This window comes from Haplochromis burtoni, unplaced genomic scaffold, assembly GCF_018398535.1.
Source record: "Haplochromis burtoni strain Fernald_Lab_line unplaced genomic scaffold, NCSU_Asbu1 Contig_689, whole genome shotgun sequence".
NCBI classification, from domain to species: domain Eukaryota; kingdom Metazoa; phylum Chordata; class Actinopteri; order Cichliformes; family Cichlidae; genus Haplochromis; species Haplochromis burtoni.
The window spans coordinates 25,187-47,761 of record NW_024583050.1 but is presented as its reverse complement, the minus strand read 5'-3'; the positions used below and the strand labels follow the sequence as shown (position 1 = coordinate 47,761).

General features: G+C 41.4%; 1 long non-coding RNA gene across 1 annotated transcript in view; it reads right to left on the bottom strand.

Moving 5' to 3' along the window:
* Positions 1 to 10,583, bottom strand: part of LOC121812612 — a 45,102-nt gene extending 34,519 nt beyond the window's left edge. The window contains exon 1 of the long non-coding RNA XR_006053191.1: positions 10,209 to 10,583. This is a non-coding gene — a long non-coding RNA (uncharacterized LOC121812612). The remainder of the gene's footprint in view (positions 1 to 10,208) is intronic.
* Between the last annotated feature and the right edge of the window lie 11,992 nt (positions 10,584 to 22,575).

The window sequence follows — 22,575 nt, the reverse complement described above, 5'->3', positions numbered from 1 at the left end:
AAACAAACCAGACCAGATTTTTAAACAGATTAAACTTTGCAGGATATTATCCTATTTCTTAAGCTTAGCATTAGCATGCTATCTGTGCAGTTTCTTGCAAGGAGCAAAGTTATGTTAGCAGCATAATAGCAGTTGCACTTTAGCATCATCATCATCATCATCATCGTTTATTTGTATAGCACTTTAAAAACACACCAGGCAGACCAAAGTGCTGAACAACACAGATAAAATAAAAACTGAAAATTAAAATGACAATAAAATTATTACAAATATGATCAAATTAACAAGAAAGGTATCAGTTTCCTACAGAGTTAAACAAAATTACACTCTTGTCCTTTTGTGCAATCAAGATAAAAATAGTTTCCATATCCACACTGTACACTGCCTTAGTATAAACAGCTTAATTCTTCTAACAAAAAACGAAAACTCGATATTAGACAGAATTATCTACACCGACTCTGATGCCTGAGACCGTCTAGCACCTCAGACTTCACTACTGGAATACTTCAACATTATCCACACGTATGTATATAAATGCCACTTGTTTTGCACATATTCAACTCTGTATATTTTATATATTTTATTATTATTATTTTTTTTTACTATTTAATTTGTAAAAATGTGTATAAACACACAACCACACCACACACAACCACACACACACACACACACACACACACACACGTAGGAAAATATTTAGTATACACATCCAGAAATGCATACACTATTATATATTGTACATATATTTATTAGTTTCAGGTTGGCCATTCTTGTATTTTGCTCGTTTGTGTTGTTGTGTTTGCACATCTCTGTTGCTTGTGGGGCTCGCACACAAGAATTTCACTCGCATGTGCTGTGCCAGTGTGCCTGCACATGTGATGTGACAATAAAAGTGATTTGATTTGATTTGATTTACAAAAGAGAAAGTATGAAACATAGTGTTTGACTCACAGGTGTAATTATGAGAACATTAGAATTATCTTTGATTCAACAAAATGTCCATATAATGAATGAGGTAAATGGCCTGGCCTGCATTTGTATAGCGCTTTACTCAGTCCCTAAGGCCCCCAAAGCGCTTTACACTACATTCAGTCATTCAACCATTCACACACACTCTTCACACACTGGTGATGGCAAGCTACATTGTAGCCACAGCTGCCCTGGGGCGCACTGACAGAGGCGATATAATGCAATGAGAGCTAGTGCCGTACCATTCGTTATATCGGTATAATTTTTATTACCAGTGTAGGGACTAACGCACTATTAAGTAATGCTTTACAGCAACTACATTATTATTGTGGTAACGAGCACGGTAACTAGTTATTATGCCAAAATCAGGAACGCGTTACTCGTTACTGGGATTTAGATAGGCTCGTTACTCGTTACTTCGTGTGGTGGCTATCGCGGAGCTTCCACAGATTCAGTAACATTAGCAAGTGGTGGAGGCCAGCAGGTGGATGAAGGAAAAGGGACGCAGAAGGAAAAGAGACCCGAGGCGGCCGCCGGTCCAAGTGTGAACTGAACTTCAGGTAAGAAGTTATGACCTGCAGTCTCTCTGGGTCAGATATGAACCAAGTTTAGGTGGAGTTTATTTTCGTTATCTGACTTTTTCCGTACTGCGTGCTAGCTAGCATGACGGAGTTTCTATACAGCTGGGTGGTGCTATGTTACTGATGTTGAACTTTATTTTGTTCATAAGGTTAATTAATAGTCCTGTAAAAAACGGAATCGTCTGGTATTCAGAGAAAATATTACCGTTTCGTGTTGAGGTGAAAAGGAACAGTTTGTCCCGGACTTCAGCTACAATGGAAAAGGACACAAAGCTGGAGTTATTCTGTCGTTACGCTGCAGCTGCCTCTTCTTCTCTCATTCTCTCCCCTCCCTTTTCCTGTTTCTACTTCAATCATGAAACTGATCAATGATCAGCTGATCGGCTTTTCTCTCTTGTTTGTTTATCGCCCACTTTGCGCCAGAAAGAGGAAACCAGCGGATGTCGCGCTAAACAACAGCAGCACGTTTAAGCTTGATCAGCTGTTGTTAGAATTTATTTAATATTAATTTCTAGTATCAGCTGATGTTTGCTGGAGCCACAGCTGTAAAGCTGCTGGTCATGATGTGGTTTGGATATCTGGTGAGAGGGAAACATGAAGATGAAACCAGGAGATGTCCTTACTGGATCATCAGAGCTGAACAGGTGATGGAGAAACAGGTTTACCTTTTAGGTGACATGAATGAGTTGGGAAGTTATGAACTGTTTCTGAGAGACAAATAACACCAGGATCCTTTTTTAGGTAGCTGACAGCTGGTAACTGTGCAGGGGCGGGTCTAGCAAAGTGTTGCCAGGGGGCGCAGGTAGGGCATTAACAGGGGAGGGCACAAAGAAATACTTTTCTTTCTTATTCTCATTTAAAATGTCTCGCTTTTAAAAAATAATTATCTGCAATCTTACAACAAAACATTGCAGCACATGAGCGCTGTGACGTAGGCTAGAATCATGGCGGGCAACGACGGTCCAGGCGTGGGATTTCTCTCATGGAAATAGTGCACATTATTTTTTCCTTTTCTATTGGTAGGTGGCACAGTGCACTTGTGGCAAGTAAGCAAGCTAGAAGACTGGCAATACTTGCTGGGTATCCAGTTACGGAAGCAACACATTAACAAGAGAATTCTGAGTAAAACCAAAGTTACTTTCCCTAGAACCTTCACAGACATATTCCCTTCCCAGATAGCAAGGAGACATTGAACAGATGTTGATTTTCCATCTGAACCATCAGAATCGTCAGGATTGAAATGTCAACACAAAACCAATGTTGAAACAACATTGAAATACTGATGAAACCTGACACTGACATTGAAATAACATTGATTCACTGTTGTTCTGTCATCGTTGATTGTTGATCTATTTATAGTTGACAAGGTGACAACATCAACGTTGTCTTTTAGACCCCATTCCTACAAAACTGCTCAAAGAAGTCCTGCCATTAATTAATTCTTCGATCTTAAATATGATCAACCTATCTCTAATGATCGGCTATGTACCACAGGCCTTCAAGCTGGCTGTAGTTAAACCTTTACTCAAAAAGCCATCTCTAGACCCAGCAGTCTTAGCTAATTATAGGCCAATCTCCAACCTTCCTTTCATATCAAACATCCTTGAAAGAGTAGTTGTCAAACAGCTAACAGATCATCTGCAGAGATGGTTATTTGAAGAGTTTCAGTCAGGTTTCAGAGCTCACCCAGCACAGAAACAGCTTTAGTGAAGGTTACAAATGATCTTCTTATGGCCTCTGACAGTGGACTCATCTCTGTGCTTGTCCTGCTAGACCTCAGTGCAGCGTTCGATACTGTCGACCATAATATCCTATTAGAGCGATTAGAACATGCTGTAGGTATTACAGGTACTGCACTGCAGTGGTTTGTATCATATCTATCTAATAGACTCCAGTTTGTGCATGTAAATGGAGAGTCCTCTTCACACACTGAGGTTAATTATGGAGTTCCACAGGGTTCAGTGCTAGGACCAATTCTGTTTACATTATACATGCTTCCCTTAGGCAGCATCATTAGAAGACATAGCATACATTTTCACTGCTATGCAGATGACACCCAGCTCTATCTGTCCATGAAGCCAGATCTCCTCGTTCACTCTCACATTCACACACTGGTGGAGGCAGCTACAGTTGTAGCCACAGCTGCCCTGGGGCAGACCGACAGAAGCAAGGCTGCCATATCGCGCCATCGGCCCCTCTGGCCAATATAGCAACACTATGAATATTCCTTAGTGCATATAACAGCAAGACAAGCCCAAATGAGTCAAAGCTAAAGGTGGAAACCAACAAAACCACTTGAGACATAAACACACAGGTTACGAAGGCATGCAAGAAACAGATACAAGCCGCTGTTGATGTGAAATTCAAAAGTAAACGATGTAAATACCAAATAGTGGACACAGTACACAGAAATGACTGATTTGGATAAAAGTAGTGTATCGTGCAGGTTCCCACAGAGTCACAAGTTTATTTTAATTATTGATAAAAGTAAACCGCTAAGCTAAGTTATGCTAAACTTAATAGGAATATGTTCTTAATCAGGTACCTGCTGTCACTATGAAAATACCTGCCTCCATCATTAAACAGGAACTGTGGATAATGAAATGAAAAATTAAAGAACCCAATGTGAAAACTAAATAAATAAATAAAATCTACTGAAGATTAAGCAGTCCATTCACTTTGTATGCAAGGCAACTTTACACACGTGCAATACATAGAAAAAAAATAATTTTATTAATGGAATTTCCCCTTGTAATTTGAACAGTCTGCTGGATGACTTAAAAGGTACAGTGTGTAAAATCCCACCATTATATTACAGTATAGTGATGCGCGAATCATGAACGAATCACTTTACTGACTCGTGAATCATGATTCACAAGCCCAACTGACTCACTGACTCATCCCTGTTGCTGTTAGCAAACTAATTTCATTAGTAGAAATATATCTAGCTTATAATTAAAATTGTGTGGAAAAAAACAACAGACAGTTTCTTAACAAAAACATTTCTGCTCTGAAATGGAAGAAAAAACCCTGAGTAGAAGCTCACATCAAGACAACAGCTCCTCAGTTCACAGTAGCATCGCTCTGCTAACATGCTAACAGCACATTTGAGTTACTCACCCCCTCCCTCCTGGCTCACAGCTTCTTCTTCTTGGTTGACAACCAATGTTAAGGCGCATTACCGCCCCTGGCTCACAGCTCAGTGGACAGATGAGAAAATATATATTTAACACATTTGAGGAAAATACTAATAAAATTAAATAAAAAATAAATAATATAAATGTTCCCTTTATAATTATTTTTTTTTGCTCTTTTTGCTCTATAAAATAGTTGTTTTCTTTTTCAATCACTCATCTTAGCAGTAGGATTTACATGAAAAGAGAAACAAATTAAGTTTGAGTGAAAATGTACATTTTTTGCACTCTCTGGTTGACTGACTCAGTGAATCAAATGACTCGAAAAAAACAATTCACTTTGGTGAGTGACTCATTAACACTCAATTCAATAAAAAGAATCAAATTTACCATCACTATTACAATAAATTACAGCTCGCAGTCAAGTGAATTCTGTTTTCTTATCCCTCCCAATTTAATGCTAGCTTTTTAAATCCCCATCAGTATTCTCGTTGGAACATTCTGGGTCAACTGACTACTTTTCAACAAACTTACAACAACCTGATAACAGCAGTTCTAAATAATAATGTTTATTACGCACACTGAAGGACATATCCAAGAATGACTCCAGGATTCCCCACAGTGTTACTGGAGGAGAGGTAATCCCATCCAGAGTATTTATGAGTGCAATAACCGCAGTTTTATCTGAATCAGGAGGTTAGGGTTAGGGTTAGGACTGGAGGTGACTGGAGGTCATCCAGCTGTGTGTGTCATGTCGGGTATTACCTGCATACTAATGCAAATGTATGCTATGGTTTCTAACAATATGTATAATGTATAAGGAAACATGTCAAGTGTAAATAGAACTGTCCTAAGGACAGAGCTCCATATTAGCTTGAGTGTGTTAAGAAGCCACCAGTTTATTTATAGTGCTTTTCTATTCTAATTTCTATGCTTTATATAACATGTCTCCTTCATCCACCCACATAGCCATTCATACAAGACCCTTTTTAAGGTCTAAGTGCTTTTTCTCTAACATTCACTCTGTGATGTAATCAACTCAGGGTGCAGCATCTTATCCAAAATTACTTTGGTATGCAGACAGGAGCAGCCAGGGATTGAACCAACAGCTTTTCAATTAGTAGAGGCGTTTTAAGCAAAAGTGTTTTAATTCCTCCCACCTTTCAGGCCTGTGGTACATGGGATATTATTAAAGACAGGTTGCATATATTTAAGACTGAAACATTAATTAATGGAAGGACTTCTTTGAGCAGTCTTGTAGGAATGGTGTTTAAATCCAAAATACTTGGTTTGGGTTAAAGTTTACCCTTTCACTTCCCTTTCTAGTTATTAAAAGTAATCACACATGTAATTAAATAGAATAAATAATAATAAATAGAAACACGGTGGCACGGTGGTTAGCACTGTTGCCTCACAGCAAGAAGGTCCTGAGTTCAATTCCTCCATCAGGCCGGGGTCTTTCTGTGTGGAGTTTGCATGTTCTCCCCGTGTTTGCGTGGGTTCTCTCCGGGTACTCCGGCTTCCTCCCACCGTCCAAAGACATGCAGCTTGTGGGGATAGGTTAATTGGATAACCCAAATTGCCACTAGGTGTGAGTGTGAATGGTTGTCTGTCCCTGTGTGTTGGCCCTGCGACAGACTGGCGACCTGTCCAGGGTGTACCCCGCCTCTCGCCCTATGACAGCTGGGATAGGCTCCAGCGCCCCCCGCGACCCTGAAAAGGAGAAGCGGAAGCGAATGGATGGATGGATGGATAATAAATAGAATAAAGGAAAATTCAGCTCAACAGAGCTTCGTCACCAAAGAAAGTTGGGGTTCTAGTTTTCTTCTAATCTAGTCGAGTCATCTTCTGCCTTCTTTGAGCTTCTATTTTGCTTGCTTTAAATTTTTATTTATATAACACCAAATAACATCAACAGCTGCTTCAAGGATACTAGAAATTTGTCTCAAGCTGATCTCTGTGTGTTTCTGTCATTCGTGAAACAGGCTTCACCCAACTGACTTAGAACTGCATTCATCTTCTAAGTCAGTTGGGTGAAGCATCTTCATCTTCACCACCGCAGCATCTTGAATCTGGGGAGCCTGTCTTAAATCCAATCTCTTCATAACAGACTTTAAGAAAACAGAACATAAAGTCTGTTTTCAGCAGCACAAAAACCTGCCTCCTATTAACCTCAGAAAGCCTTTCAAGAAGACAAGAGTAAAGGTACATTATCCCTTGGTTTAGATTGCATATATAACTTTCTTATTAGACTTTGTCTGTACTTAAGATCATCTGCATATTTTTGCATTTAAGAAAATACTTTCTTTAAAAAAAAATCAACATGGGACATACGCACAATCAAAGGATCTAGTCAGGGTTTTTTTGGAGAGATGCCCTCAGTTAAACTTTAAATCATTCCCATTTTAAAAATGGAAACCAATGAGCAGCTCATTCTCAAAGATGCGTGTTTTTTTTCTTTTGAATATTTATGCTCATTACTAAGACCAAAGTATTTCTTATCTGATTAAATAGATTGCTCAATTACTAAAATAATCGGTAGCTGCAGCCATAACAAAACAGTTACCCTGACTAAACGAGTTATCCTCTCACTCCTTTGAAATGGATTTAAACTCCTATGGTAAGCATTTCTGACAATTTCCTTTCCTACTGTAGAATATTGGCTCCAGTGTGGTCAGTGGAGTCTATCCAAACTGTTTCTCCTTGTACCGATTGGGACTTGTTTCGTCTCTCTGCTCCATGATGCAGACCACGACCGTGGCCCAGTTGTGGCATGGTGTGGACAGTTGACATTAATGTGTTTAAAACAAAGGGAATGGTTGTTGATTTTCATAAACACTGATTTTCATCACTGCCCCGTTTGTATTCATGGTCAAGAAATTGAGGTGGTAGAGAAATACAAATGTCTGGGCACCACTGCTGATGAAAAGTTGAAATTTAAATTGAATACAGACACCATATGTGCAAAGACTCACCAGCGTATGTATTTGTATCAGAAACTAAGTGATTTTAATGTGAATAACATTTTATGAAAATGGTTTGTTCTTGTGTTATTGAGTCTGTCTTAACCTTTTCTTTAATCTGCTGGTTTGGGTCTCCTAACTTGAAAAATAAGAAGAAGCTGGAGCACATTGTTAAATTGTGTAGTAGAGTGGCAGTATAAAGCTAAATGATCTTGCCATCCTGTATGGAGGGTTGGATTATGGAGATATTCCATATATGAATGCTTCTGCTCAATGTCTTCGAGCAGTTGATTGCGTATCGTGCTTCTCTGAGGTTCATCACTTTCAAAATTTCACACTCACCACTGTGAGTTATACTCTCAGGTAGGATGGCCTGCTCTGGCCAGTCGGAGGAAATCTCATTTACAGTTTTATATAAGGCAATACTGGGATTGCTGCCTTCCTATATATGTTCACTGCTTGCAATGAAACATGTTGGTCATTATTATCTTCGTCCGCGAGGTTACTTGTTGCGTTCTGTTCCATTTGCCTGAACTGAACTTGTGGAAATTGTAATCTGGACCAGGAAGAGACTGAACATTTCCAGATAAAAGAAGAAAAAGAACAATGGAGCATTTTTGTAATAGTACAGGAATATAAACCAGTCATATGGAATAATCAATCAATTAAATCAGATCTCCACTGATGATCAAGTTTGAAGAGCTTTTCTAGACTGTTTTTACATCTCACCTGGACAGAGAGCTGTCAATAAAATCAGTAAAAGAAAAAGCTACATGATAGACACGTGACAGGAAGAAAACAATGGTGAAATCCACATTAGTGCAGATAGAAAGCTGATTCAGGCCAGCTTTTTGGTCCTTTCCAGTCACATGATGATGATGATGATGATGATGATGATGATGATGCAGTGTGACATCACACATTAACCAGGAAATCAGTTTAGATGAAGAATGCTGTGAATAAATTTACCAAAATCAAACCAGCCTGGGTCCAAAATAGGATGGTCACATTTTTGGGGGCTTAATATATTCAGCCGGATTTCTAGAACTGAGGGCTGTACCATCCAAAGTAGGCTAAATGCTGTCTCTCCTAACAACACCGGGTTTTACAGAGACTGTTTCCCCCCATGGTTTGCTGGACATCATTCACACAGCCATGCACATAGTGCAGCTAAACAAATCATGACCAATTGGGGAGTGGAACACAGAAAACTACAGAAATCCTGCACTGTGTTACTGTTGGGCAAATATATGGATCTGCCTCTAATCTGTAGAAAATTCTGTTAGGTCGAAAAAGTAAGAGGCAAATGATTAGGCCAAATACAAATGCATACATAAATGTTCATATATTTGTCACAGAGGGAATTTTAAAAAAATATGTACAGAAGTGATTCATTTTCTGCATAAGTCGGACAAAATAACTGAGAATATCTTAACATCTTTCTTGGATTATGCTGCCAATCTATAAGATGAACTGGATCAATGTGCCACTGGAACTGGACTAAGCCTGAGATATAAACTCGGACTATTTCTGAATTATGTAATGCAATAAAGAAAGACATGAATAACTTTCAATATTATGAATGTGGGTCTGGTACAAGGTGAGGCATGTGTGTTCCATATGTCACACACAGCTATACACCCATAACATTAGTGTTGAGCATGAAGAGCGGGGTAACTCCATCAAGTTACCTGAGCGCACAGACACTTGGCTGCTACACCTGCTTTTCAAATAATATGGAGTCAATAAAAAAAGAGGGCAGTGTAAATATGCAGGAAAGAGATTTAAACATCACTGGTGGCGATGGCATCTGTCTGTGTTAGCTGCTGGACGTGCATTTCACAGCCTCACCTGCAACATCTGTTGAGACTCTTCTACAGACTTCAGAAGCACACCAGCCATGTGTGTCTCCACAAATAGAAGCATAAATGCAAGCCAAGACAGGGAGAATGGTAGCAGAGTGTGGGATTTGCCCTGTAAAAATGTACCTGAAAGACCTAAAATATCAGCATAGCTCATTGTACTGAACAAAGGGGGCAGACAAGGCAGAAGGAAAGTATGTCTGTATGTATGTGGGAGAAAGAGTGGGGGAAAGAGAGTGGGAGAAATGTCATCCAGAGAGACTGCACCGAGACACTAAGCGACATAGAAAGCCACACCACATCGACTTGAGCCAACAAACTGCATTGCTTTCAAACACTTATGCACACATATAGCAATACTATAAATGCTAATTATAGTCTAGGAGACGGCACACCTCCCAAAATCCATATACTATTCAATTGAAAAATGCAGGCAAATATGAAACCCGCACTAAATCAGTTAATGTGAGATTGCATGATGTCAATGAACAGTCGTCAGCACAGAAACATGGGAGATCTACAACCCCCCAAATCCCAGACAAAATCTGTTTATTCTGACCGCCATAATGCATGTCGATAACAATTAGGTCAGCATTCTTGTTTTATTTAACGTCACGTGCCATATCCCCTGTGCGTAAAATGATAGCGCTTTGATCTGTTTAGGGTGCGTAATAAGACGGCTTCGCCGGATCTGGTTACCTCTTATCTGACCAGCGGTGTGGAGCGGATCCCTGTCGCAGCACTGACAATTTCAAATCCTCTTCGTCGCTCTTTAAATCCACAGACAGGTGTAGCTTCGCTCCTGTGTTACCTCTGCCTCGCTTTGTCTCCCGATGAAGGCGATTTGCAGCACGCAGCCAGCTATGCACAGCGAGGGGAGCGAACCGGCAGAGGCTCGGCTGCTACGGCGTCATAGAAGAGGAGTCAGTGAAGAGGTCTCACTCCGCCAGCGAAGAATGGCGTCGTTTTCACACCTTCCAGTCACATAAAGCAGCAGTGCTATGCGATGCGACTCACCTCCACATACTATCTAAACATACGTTTGAATTTCCCTTTTGTCAGAATGATTAAAACACATGACTTCACAAAACCTTTGCTTCGGAAACAAGGTTTGGTTGGGTTTCATTGGTGCACTGTTGCTAGCTTTAAACCAAGGTCACAATTTAGATTTTAAAGCAATTAAAAGCTGGCTCATGGCACAAGCAACCATTCATTTTACTTCAGTCTTTCTGGTCCTATTTATGTCCCTACATTTAATTTCACCTCCTCTGTCTCTTCCTCACTCTTTTCTTTTTATCTGAAAATCTGAAATGACATAAATGTAACAGAGAAATGAACAATACTAAATCAGGCTGTATCTTCACACAGTTTTTATGTTATACTGCTGTGAGTCTGGAGTTTTGGTCATACTGAACCTACAAAACTCTTGTCGTTTTTGAGATATTAGTATCAGAACCATTAGCAGGAATAAAAAAAAAGGAAAAATCTCAAGTGTAATGAAAATTGATAAGAACTAGGTCACCTCTAATTAATGAATGTGTTTCTCTAGGGGTTTTTTTTACAGTATGCATGTATTCTTTATGGTGGCACAGTGTGTGAGTCAGGGGTTATAGTGAGGATGAAGTCGCTTAAATGCAGCAAATGACATTTTCTGTTGGAAGTTGAAAAAGCAGAAGGAGTCAGAGCTGAAATCTGCGTCTGTTTAATTTTCTCCTTGAAAGCAGAGGTGGCTTTTAGTGAGATATTTTAATCAATTTATAGCAGTGTGCTGCTCTCTCTCTCTCTGCTGATATGAATTAACTTAGAACTTTTATATACTGTATACTATATACAGGGTGTATGAGTTACAGAAACATTAATGGAGCTCACCTAGCAGTCGCTGTCTGTTGCATCTTCAAAAAATAAAAATACAATAACTGAGCCTTACACCGGAGTATCGTTGCACTGGTTTACTGAACCTTACTTTCAGGGCATGTACAGAACATGAGCATCCATTTTCTACTGCCTCCTACAGGACACACTCTTCTTCCACTTCCTTACACATTAATGTAACACAGAACCAATACTGCCTCTCCTGGCATTACCATTGTAACAACACACTCATTCTGTTTCTTTCAGAAGAATAACAGGAACTTAGGATGTAGGTATCTATGAATAATAACTATTATGCATACTCATATATTTATATAACCACTTATTTCTTGCGATACCACACTGTCTTTCTCATTTTCTCTCATATATACGAAAGTTATCATTCGAATAAGATATTTCTATATTATTTATTAATCCTTATAGTATTTGATTACCTCTGATTCCAGTCTGTGTGAATAGTCTAAATTGGTTTCACAATCCACAGTCAAAAATAATAATGAGAGAGAAAGTTTTCTGTCACACATGTGTGTCTAATAAATGGAAGCAGTCATATCTGTTACGTTCCCCTGAAAGTGTCCAGGTCTGAAAAAGGAGACAGAGGCAAAATGGTTAAATTAAAGAGTTTTATTACAGTTTCTACTAACGACTCACCTAAAAGAGACGGACAAGCTGCTATCACCATTTAAAGAAACAAAACCAAAACCCAAGCGTTGGTCAATAAACTGAAAAGTAAGTCGAACAGAGATTAGTGACCAAACACACTCCTCTCCACCGAGCAGGAGCAAATAATCACAAGATACAGCTGTGTCCACGTTAGGTGAGTGCTGAGTATTTGCATGGGGGTGGGAATGGATGTTTGTATCTGTGTGTGCCTGTTTGTCTGTGTCTATATGTCAGGTCGGGTATCAGACGCCACCTCTCTGGGGACATCTCAGGCCCTCCAAGGTTTGGAGGTCTATCTCCCCCCACCACTTCCCCTGCCAGTGGCAGACGCCCTCAGACATCGGTGCGTTGGTGGTTCTTGGTGTCCGGGGCTGGGTGCTCAGGTATGCACCAGCTCACCGCTGGTGGCTGCTTGTCAGGACCTGGCACTTGTGGCTCGGTCGAGCCTCTTCGGGGGTGGGGTGCCCTCGGCCTCTGGGCCTGGGGCTTGGTTCAGTCTGGCACAGCTGGATGTCGGCGGAGCTCACGGGCACTGCAACCCCCTCTGGCTTCTGCTTCCCCCACACCCTCTAGCAGATCATTACATGAAGGAACCTTTTAAATACAAGCGCGTCCATGCTCACAGGTGCACACACGGGTGATCACACCCACAAACTACACCCTTTTTGGCTCCTACCTCAAAGCACACTGTGTTCTGTTGATCTTATGTGCTGCACAATAATGTTTAATATTTAGTATTTACTGTCATATTCACACACATTATCGCGATGATGTTGTTTATTATAATGCTCTCTTTTTCTGCTTGTTTTCTTTTTTCTTTCTCAGCAGGTGATCCAGGTGATTGATATTTGTATTTTTTGTCTGTTTGTGTTGTTGGTTTTTGTTTTGTGCCCTTTATCACCGTTCCTCTTCCCCGCTCTTTTTCTTTCCCCCTGTCACGTCTGTCCCGTGTGTAGCAAGTGAAAATAAAATAAAATAAACAATAAAAACAAAGGTCAATCAAATGGACCAATGCGGCAAGGCTGGGATGGTCCATTTGGTAAAGTAAATCCGTTGGGCATCTTTCTTTGCCTTTAGACAACAATTCTGATGCAAAAGAGCCAAACGGGACAGGCAGAAAAGAAAAAAAAAAGCATTCATTTTTGATGGTTAGGGTTAGGGGCTGGGGACAGCATTATGTCAATGGGATGTGCCCACGAGGATAGCAAACCTGACGTGTGTGTGATAGAGAGAGAGTCTGGTATGTTTATGTGCAGAGCGTTCTCACTCCCCTTTTTTCCGAGGTCGTCATTTAGGAACGTGGTGGGTAGCCGAAAACGTAATATGGTGACGATTTGTCACCTAGCGTAAAATGTTACGCTTTGGGAGTGAGAACGGGTTGTTATGTGGTAAATTGCAGCACTAAAGGCAAAGCAGACATAATACAAACAGAAAGAGAAGAGATATGAAAAGTGAGAAGAGAACTAAAGCAACCAGAGTGACCAAATAACAAGAAAAAAGAAAATGTAAGAAACATGCTACGCAGATTAGAGTACACATGTCTATTAGTGGGAAAGAAGAGTGAAAAAATAGAATCAGAATAAAGGCATTTGTGCAGATAGAGGTCACCTGACTCACTGCAGCCATGGCGTGATGTTTTGGTTGCAATGAAGCTTCCTGTTGACCTACAGCTTATCAACCACAATGACAGCTCGGAAATTTCTTTCAATGAACTTCTGTCAGAACGGGAACACGACCTTGCATCGCACCAGGATGTCCTTGGGAAGCTGAAGTCCGTTCCTCTCGGTTCATGGCCGCAGCTTGTCAACAACTATTTTTGTTTAAAGTGTTCAAATTTGGCCACGATCGGTCTGGGACTCCATGCAGCTGGATGCTTGCCTCCCAGATGGTGAGTGTTAGGTGGGTTTGGGTGATTTCTCTCACTATTGTGATCTTCTTCTGCCTTCTCTGACATACCTGAGAACACCAAGCTGTCCCTCATGCTGTTGGCCTGGAGCTCGATGACAGTACCTCTTTCTAAATTCTGTACATTAATAAATCATAGTCATTTCTTTCTAATGATCTCCTTTTATTGAATACTTTGTATTCATTCATTTAGTTTAGTCAGTTACTGTTCTTACTGTGTTGGAGCAACTGTGACCACATCGTTTAGTATTCTGATTCTGAAAAAAGAAAACTACACGTCGGCTGTTAACAAATGAATGCCATGTTAATTTAAAAATAGGTCATCCACTCTGAAAGTTCTCAAACACAGTTCAAATCAAACGTTGTCAGTTTGGACTGTTGTCAGACGTGCATGTAGGTGCAAATGACACTATCACCATCACTGGTGATTTAAACCATACCGGTCTTGACTGCTGTGCCAACTTTCCAGCAGTGGACTGCAAAACCGTCCATATACTTTTGAACTTTCAGTTTGGAAACATGCAGGATGCGTACAGAGACACTGACCTTAATGACTTCACATCCTGTGTCAAAAAGTTGCTGGAGAGACTGGTTCTTAGTCCGCAGGTGAAACATGCTCTCGACCCTGTTTAGTTTGTTTGCCAGCTTCTTAGAGGGGTTGATGCTGTTATCTATACGTCGCGGTGTGCTCACTTTCACCTGGTATTGGTGGCACTGTGATAATCATGTTTTTTTAATTTTTTCACTGCCTTTAATACCATCCACCCACTTCTGCTAAAAGGCGACTTAAAGCAAAGTCACAAGAGCTTTCAGAACTAGAGGATGAACGCTATACTTGTCCTGATTTCTGTTGTGATGTGCTTGTACTGCCGGTTCAGGGTGAGGAGGACCAGTGCAAAGGAGACAGTAATTAGATTTAAATGTTGTGATAGAGTCTGAGCCAAGGACATAGGGTCAAACACTCCAGCTGAAAATCAGACTGGTCTTTGATGTGAGGGGCCCAAACACTTACATCACCACTAACTGATAGACTGAAGACTGCTTACAAACCAGTCGTCAGAACATTAACTCGACTCAAAGAACAGGAAAGGTCATGTGATGAAGTGGAAAGAAAGAGCCTTTTATTAGCTGTGTAGAGATATTAAGGCAATTTGAGCTCAAAGAAAAGGAAGAAAACATAGTATAGTGTCATACTATATATATATACTATAGTGTCAACAGTGTCATAAAATATTGGTTCATATACTAAAAGAAGTAGCAAATGTTTATTTGCCTTTCATCTGATAACATATATGAATTTCCATATTATATGGGAAGAAGTAAGCAAAACTTGTCAGCTTTTGGAAGAAATGAACTGGAATGCTGACCATGAGAAAGGCATGTCAGCATAACTAATGCTGCGGCTGAATGGAAGCAAATTCCTGCAGCAAACATCTGCTCGAATGCCAGAAGAGTAAACACTGTGCTATAAACACTATTTGTCCAAGCAGTGCACAGGCTGTTGAAGAGAGGTCTTAGATGCATCGCGGTAAATCATTGCCATATCAATGTAAACACCAGGAGCAGCACTTGTTGTTGGAGTAGCTGCAGTCAGAAATTGCAATCTGCATGACTCCCACTAGACCAAAATTACACAATCATTGTGCAAAAGAGACAGCTTGACTGTCTTTAAAAATAAACACATTTTCATTCAGTTGGCCTAGCTACAGGAGAGTCTGCATATTATACTGCATCCAAACACACCGAGGCCTGAGCAGCATGCAGCAGAATGAACATGTAGCTGCTTTTGTTGTTTACTTTCTACAGTGTGTATTTTTTAGTTTAGTTTTTTTGAAATACAGCATGAATATTATATTTAACTTGAAGTTTTCTTACAAGGAGTCTGGCTTAGCTCATAAAACCCTAGTATTCTCTGAATGGGTGCTGATTGGTCAGTAAAAGATTTTTGACCGAACACAAATTTACAAAAAGTTCAAGGTTTTTATTTTGACATGTTTATTGGCAAGGACCATCGAGACTAGGGAGGACAGCATGAAGAGGAAACGACTGGCACAGAATCAAACTTAGGTCTGTGCAGTCTTTTTGCCATATTGGTGACTCTGTGACGAGTGAAGATGTAGTGGCACCGCTGTTCTGCTCTGTTGTGGACTAACTTGCAAGAAAATTGGAGTTATAAAAAAATGACCACCCCCACCCCACCCCTGCAGCACCAGGCAAAAAATAGGTATTCAGTAATTAGTAACTAATTATGATTTTCAAGTAACTTCCCCAACACTGGTCATAACAACCAACAACTACATTTGCCCGGGTTATTGCTTTAAAAAAAATTCTTATACAAAAAAGAAACATCTGCAAATCCAGATGGTAACAGTTGCACATATGTGAGGTCAGATACAAGTATCGATATGGCCCATAGGCATCAAAGGCACCAGGGAGAATTGCAGAGTGCATTCTGTGTCCCTAAACTACACTAGCATGACAAAGAAAAAAGATTAATAAACTTCACAGAGCCTATTAAAGCCATATCATTATGAATCTATGACACTGAAGTTATTAGAAGGAGAAGAAAAAATGTGAACGTTGGTCCACATGGCCATGGCCATATAAGGTGCTCTCCAACTGTACTGTATGTTCAGCTGCTCTCCATGGATCATCGGGTCATCCTGTTTTCTTGTTACTACAGCAAAGAGGTCAGCACATTAAGGAGAACACGTATGCAATTGTGTATTTATCTCCAGGAAAACAGTGTAGTCATTATTCATTTCATCTCAATTTCATAACATCTAAGAATATCAAAGTTCATTTAGCGAGCACTGGTCTGTGGCTGGAGTCCAAGGCACAAACAGTTTTCACTGTTTGATCTGCACTTTATGAAACATAGGTAGCAGTAACAAGGAAATGAATATCTTAGTCTTCCTTTGCTAAGCACCTTGGCAAACGTGAGGAGCTGATGTTTGAAACGCAAACACATTAAATTGCTTACATTAAATTTCCATTAACTTCCCATGTAGATATTGACGGTTAACCATGTTACACACTTTTAATTAAGCAGTGTTTTTACTGTTAATATATTTTAAAATATTTTTTCAATCAAGGTGCAAACTTTCACATCCGTAGTGGCACGTGCCCACTGCAAACTGATCTGACGTCCAAACTTTTATTGGCTGTTTTTCATTAGTTTTGATTCGACCTTTTCATGTTTCACATTTAAACTGTTTACCTTGCCTTGCTTGACATCCTTCTTTTCAGCACACCTCACAATTTACAGTTCACAAAAATCATAAAATCCAAGGAGGAAAAGGTTGTTTTACTGTAAAAACCACAAACATGTTTAACAAATGATTTTCATAACTTGACATGCAAAAACAAATTGTGAATCCAAAAACTTGTTTCCAAACCTTGCAGTCAGCAAAGATATATGCACCTGTTTACCTAAAACTGCAGCCAAAGCCTCAGGTGTTTTTTTGTACAACCATTTAAATCAACTACTAAAACTAAAATGAGTGAACAATCAGGCGTTACAATAAGATGCCACAAAACTGATTTGTGTCACTCCAAAAAATAGTTTCTGTTCACTACAAGACAGAGGGGCACATCACAGGGATACGTTCTTCCCTTATCCCATCAGATTATGCTCAGCTGTGTTCCCCAGGTGTTTCCTCTCTGCCCTGGTTCACTGTTGTGTATATCTGTGTCTCCCTCCGCCCAGTGTCACGATCTCTGTGTGTTTCTCCTGTTTGTATTCCTGGATTTCTGCCAGTTAAATCAAGGTCAAGTTTAGATCAAGGTCAAGTAGGTTTACTATTAATGCACATTTCCAACAGCTCAAAGTGCTTTACAAACTAAAATGCAGCTAAAACAAGTAAAATGCACAACAATGATGCAATAAAATATAAAAGACAATAAACACATGAAGTACTGTCTCACACCCAGCTTTGACCCCCACCAGTTTGCCTATAAGGGAAACAGGTCCACCGAGGGTGCAATTTCCACTGCCCTCCACTCTGCTCTGCTGGAGAATCCTGGGACTCTGCATTGATTTCAGCTGGGCTTTTGATACCATCATCCCAAACATTCTTATACCCAAGCTGGTAAATTTACCCCACACACAATCAGTCAAGGTTGGCAACCGGAGATCATCCTCCCTGTCACTCAGCACTGACTCCCCACAGGGGTGTGTGCTGACTCCTCTCCTATACACCGACTACACCAATGACTGCACCCCTCGCATCCCTGCGACATCATCATCAAATTTGCAGATGACACCACTGTGATGGGGCCATCACCAATGATAACGACACAGCCTACAGAGATGAGGTCCAGCTTCTGACAGAATGGTGTAACTACAATCACCTCACCCTAAACACCAGGAAAACCAAGGAAGTGGTCATGGACTTCCACAAAACAAGAACTGATCCCCCTCCCCTCTCCATAAACGGTGACTATGTGGAGAGGGTGTCCTCCTTTAAATTCCTCGGCACTCACATTTTCAAGGACCTCTCTTGGTCCACAAACACATCAGCCCTAGTGAAGACTGACCTACCAGTGTCAATCAAGAGTGTTCTGGTGCCCACCATCGCTGTGTGGTACGCTGGTTGCACAACAGCCAATAAGAAGAGACTCCAGAGGGTCATCAGAACAGAGAAGATGGTCAGCTGTCCACTCTCCTCCGTGGACTCTATTGTCAGCTCCAGATGTCTCTCCAGAGCCATTATAGCAATTATAAAAGGCGTCTTCCAGTGTGCTGTCAGAACCATAGATGCACAGTAAGAGTGTGAGCAGACCTCTCCCTTACAATCATTCTGTTGCTGCTATTTATTCCGTTGCTGCCATTGCCTGAGCAATATTTCTGCAGATGTTCAATTTCCATCCCTATCTTCCTTCCTTCTTTATTATTTATTATATTTTTTACAATGCCCTTGTAGACAGCCCCAAACATCATGTATATAGCCTATATAGTGTTCTTATATTATTTTTCTTTTTTTGTATGTTGTTTTCTCTACTTTTGAACTTTTGTGGTCTTGCTACCTGATTTCACTGTGCAAGCAACTGTGCAATGACAATAAAAATTCTGACTTCTAAAAAAAGTTCTAAGAAGGAATAATAGAGTCAGGCAATAAAAACAACTATAGAAACAAATTGGATCCTGTAAGGAACAGGAAGCCAGTGTAACGAGACCAACACTGGGGTTATATGCGCCTTCCATTTTGTACCAGTCAGCAGATGAGCAGCTGCACTTTGGACCAACTGGACATGGTAAATAAAAGACTGATTGTTTCCCGGAACCTGTAAGGGAGTGTGGCAGTTTGAGAGCGGTGTGTGCGAGGAGGAAAGTTTCCCGTGAGAAGCAAGCAGATCGACAGTGAGTGTGTGGAGCTGTGTGCAAGAGTAAAAGCTCTGTTCTCCCGACACCAGTGGATCCCTGGACACCCTCTCCCCCAATTGTATACAGTGCACTCGGTGTTGTGTCAGTAAAGAAATGTTTCTTGTGATTCTGCGCTTGAGTCCATCCTGTTCCGCTGTGACAGAATAGTCCAGCCAAAATCATGGACTCAGCTGACTCATCCCCCTCTTTCCTCATCCCTGTCACTCTGGAAGTGTTGTTACAATGCCACGAACAAATGCTCGTTCAGCTCAGTGGAGACGTTGCGGCCCTAACTCAGGTGGCTGCACAGCAAACCCCACTAGCAGAAGGACCACCTTCCAGCACAACCCCTGAAACATCACCAGCAGCTACAGTAAGTGCACCATCACCTACTTTCATTCCTGTGCCGTTTCACAAACATCTACCTAGACCAGAGGCTTTCTCAGGGGAGCTGGGGAAATGAGCTGGATCCCTGATGCAGTGCTAGCTTCAGTTCTGGCAATGGAGCATGCATTCTCGAGTGAGGGAGTTATAATTGCTTGTTTTATTCAGTTGCTGAGGGACCATGCTCTGACATGGGCTCAGGCTGTGGTGCGCTCAAATCCTGTAATTTCATATGCTGACTATTTGTATCTAAGTTCGGAGCCGTGTTTGATAAGGGGTCCAGTGCTGAAGCAGCTGGTCACCGCCTACTTAACCTCAAGCAAGGTAAGCACAGCATTTCCAGTTTTTCCATTGAGATTTGGACCTTGGCGGAGGAAACAGAGTGGGGACAAGAAATGTTAAAGAGTGCCTTGTTTAATAATGTTAATGAGGAACTAAAGGATGAACTAATTATGTGTGAACTGCCTACTTCCCTAGATGCTATTATGACACTTTGGATCCAGGTGGATAATTGGCTGCAGGCGCACCGAAGATGCGAATTTGCTCTCTCCGAGAGCCAATGGTGCCAATGGAGACCTCACCCCAACCTCGGGCAACACGTGAGTACAGTGAAGGTGGGAAGGGGAGCAACCTATGCAGCTCGGGCGTTCACCATTCTCCCCGGTGGAGCACCAACGCAACTCCCTCTGCCAATCACGATCTGCCGGAGGTGTTTAGAAAGGACCAGGCATGTTTGCTTCTTCCTCATCGGCCCTATGATTAAGCCATAGATCCGGGAGTGCCGAGTCCCTCAGGCCGCCTGTATAGCCTCCCTCAACCCAGGAGAGAGGCAATGGGAAAATACATTACTGAGAAATTAGCTGCAGGCATCATCCGACCGTCATCTTCCCCAGTGGCAGCAGGGTTCTTCTTTGTGGAGAAAAAAAATAAAACACTCCGACCAAGCATTGATTACCGTGGGCTTAATAAAATCACCGTCAGGAACAAATATCCTCCACCTCTCCTCGCTTCTGCGTTTGAGCTGCTCCAGGGGGCGACAATCTTCAGTAAACTCGACCTCCGTAATGCTTACCATTTAGTGAGAATTAGAAGAGGAGATGAGTGGAAGACAGCATTTAACTCCCATTTAGGTCACTTTGAGTATCCGTGTAGCAGCGGCCGGTAATAAACCAGTCCTGATCAAGGAACAGTGCTCTTTAATGAATGCACCATATAACTTCACATCGTAGAGGTAACAGGGAGACACATCGAGTTATCAGTTAGCCATCTTAACTATATTCTAACTCTACATTTTCCCGACTGCACTTTACCCTTATTTCACAACACCACCCTCTAGTGGTGCAATATGGTATAGTCATTACAGGACACAACGATCTGGTAATGCCTTTTGGACTGACTAATGCCCCTGCTGTATTTCTGGCCCTTGTCAATCATGTTCTCAGGGATTTCATTAAGCGGTGTGTTTTTGTTTACTTAGATATTATTCTCATCTTTTTCAAGACTGTGGCAGAGCACGAGATTCACGTGAGATAGGTCCTTCAGTGCCTTGAAAATAGACTTTTTGTGAAGGGGGAGAAAAAAGTATATTTTCATCATAATACAAGGTAACCTAAAACCCGACCTGGTGAAAGTTCTAGCAGTGCTGGACTGGCCCAAACCTCCCAATTGCCAGCAACTCCAGCGCTTCCTCAGATTTGCTCATTTTTACCGTTATCAGAATCACACACACACACACACACACACACACACACACACACACACACACACACACACACACACACACACACACACTATATACACATTACACATACATACACAAAGCTGTGTAAACCAACTATAAATAACTAATCTAAACTTATATACATAAAATACAGAAATGAATGAGGTGGAATGAATACTACAGAATGTACATAAGGTGCAGTTGCAGTCTGGCAGTGGGAGCAGTGTGACAGGTCAACTGTTTAGGAGGGAGATGGCGAGGGGAAAGAAACTGTTCCTATGTCGGGTGGTCCTGGTCTACAGGCTTCCTAGATTTCAGTAGAATTGCTCTGCCTCTCACAAAACTAATTTCACCTAAAGTCATTCCAGTGGAACCAGCCAGCTCAGGTGGTTTTTTTCCAGTCTAAAGGAGCGGTTTGCCACAGCTCCCATCCTCCGACAACCTAATCTCAGTCAACAGTTTGTGGTAGAGGTGGATGTGTCAGAATGAGGAGGAGAATCAGGTCCTGTCTCGGCTGTTTGAAGGTGAACTCCACCCAAGTGCCTTTTTCTCACAGCGTCTCTCCCCTACAGAGTGAAATTGTGATGTCAGGGATTGAGAAATGCTAGCCATAAAACTCACCCTAGAGGAATGGAGGCACTGGCTGGAGGGCACTGAGCATCTGTTTATTGTCTGGAGGGACCACAAACACCTGGAATACATCCGGCTGCCGAAATCCCTCAACTCACGCCTGAAATAAACTTCTCAACCGACTGCTGTCTGGATTACTGCAGCTACTTCCCACGCCTGGCCGGCCTGGCCCACATCACCCTGGATTTCATCATGGGGCTGCCACCCTCTGCAGGTAACACAACTGTACTAACCATTGTCGATCGTCTTTCCAAGGCTGCACACTTTATTGCCCTCTCAAAGCTTCCGACCGCCTTGGCAACAGCCCGCCTGCTCACCACACATGTGTTCAGACTCCTTGGTATCCCAGAGGATATTGTCTTTGACAAGGGACCTCAGTTCACCTCACGTGTGTGGAAAGAGTTTTGTACCACCCTGGGCGCAAAGGTTTGTCTCTCATCTGGTTTTCACGGCCTGGCGTGCGACTCGTGTCGGCCTGCTATGGACAAAAGAGCGAAATGAGGCTGTCCACTTGCTTTGTGTCTGTT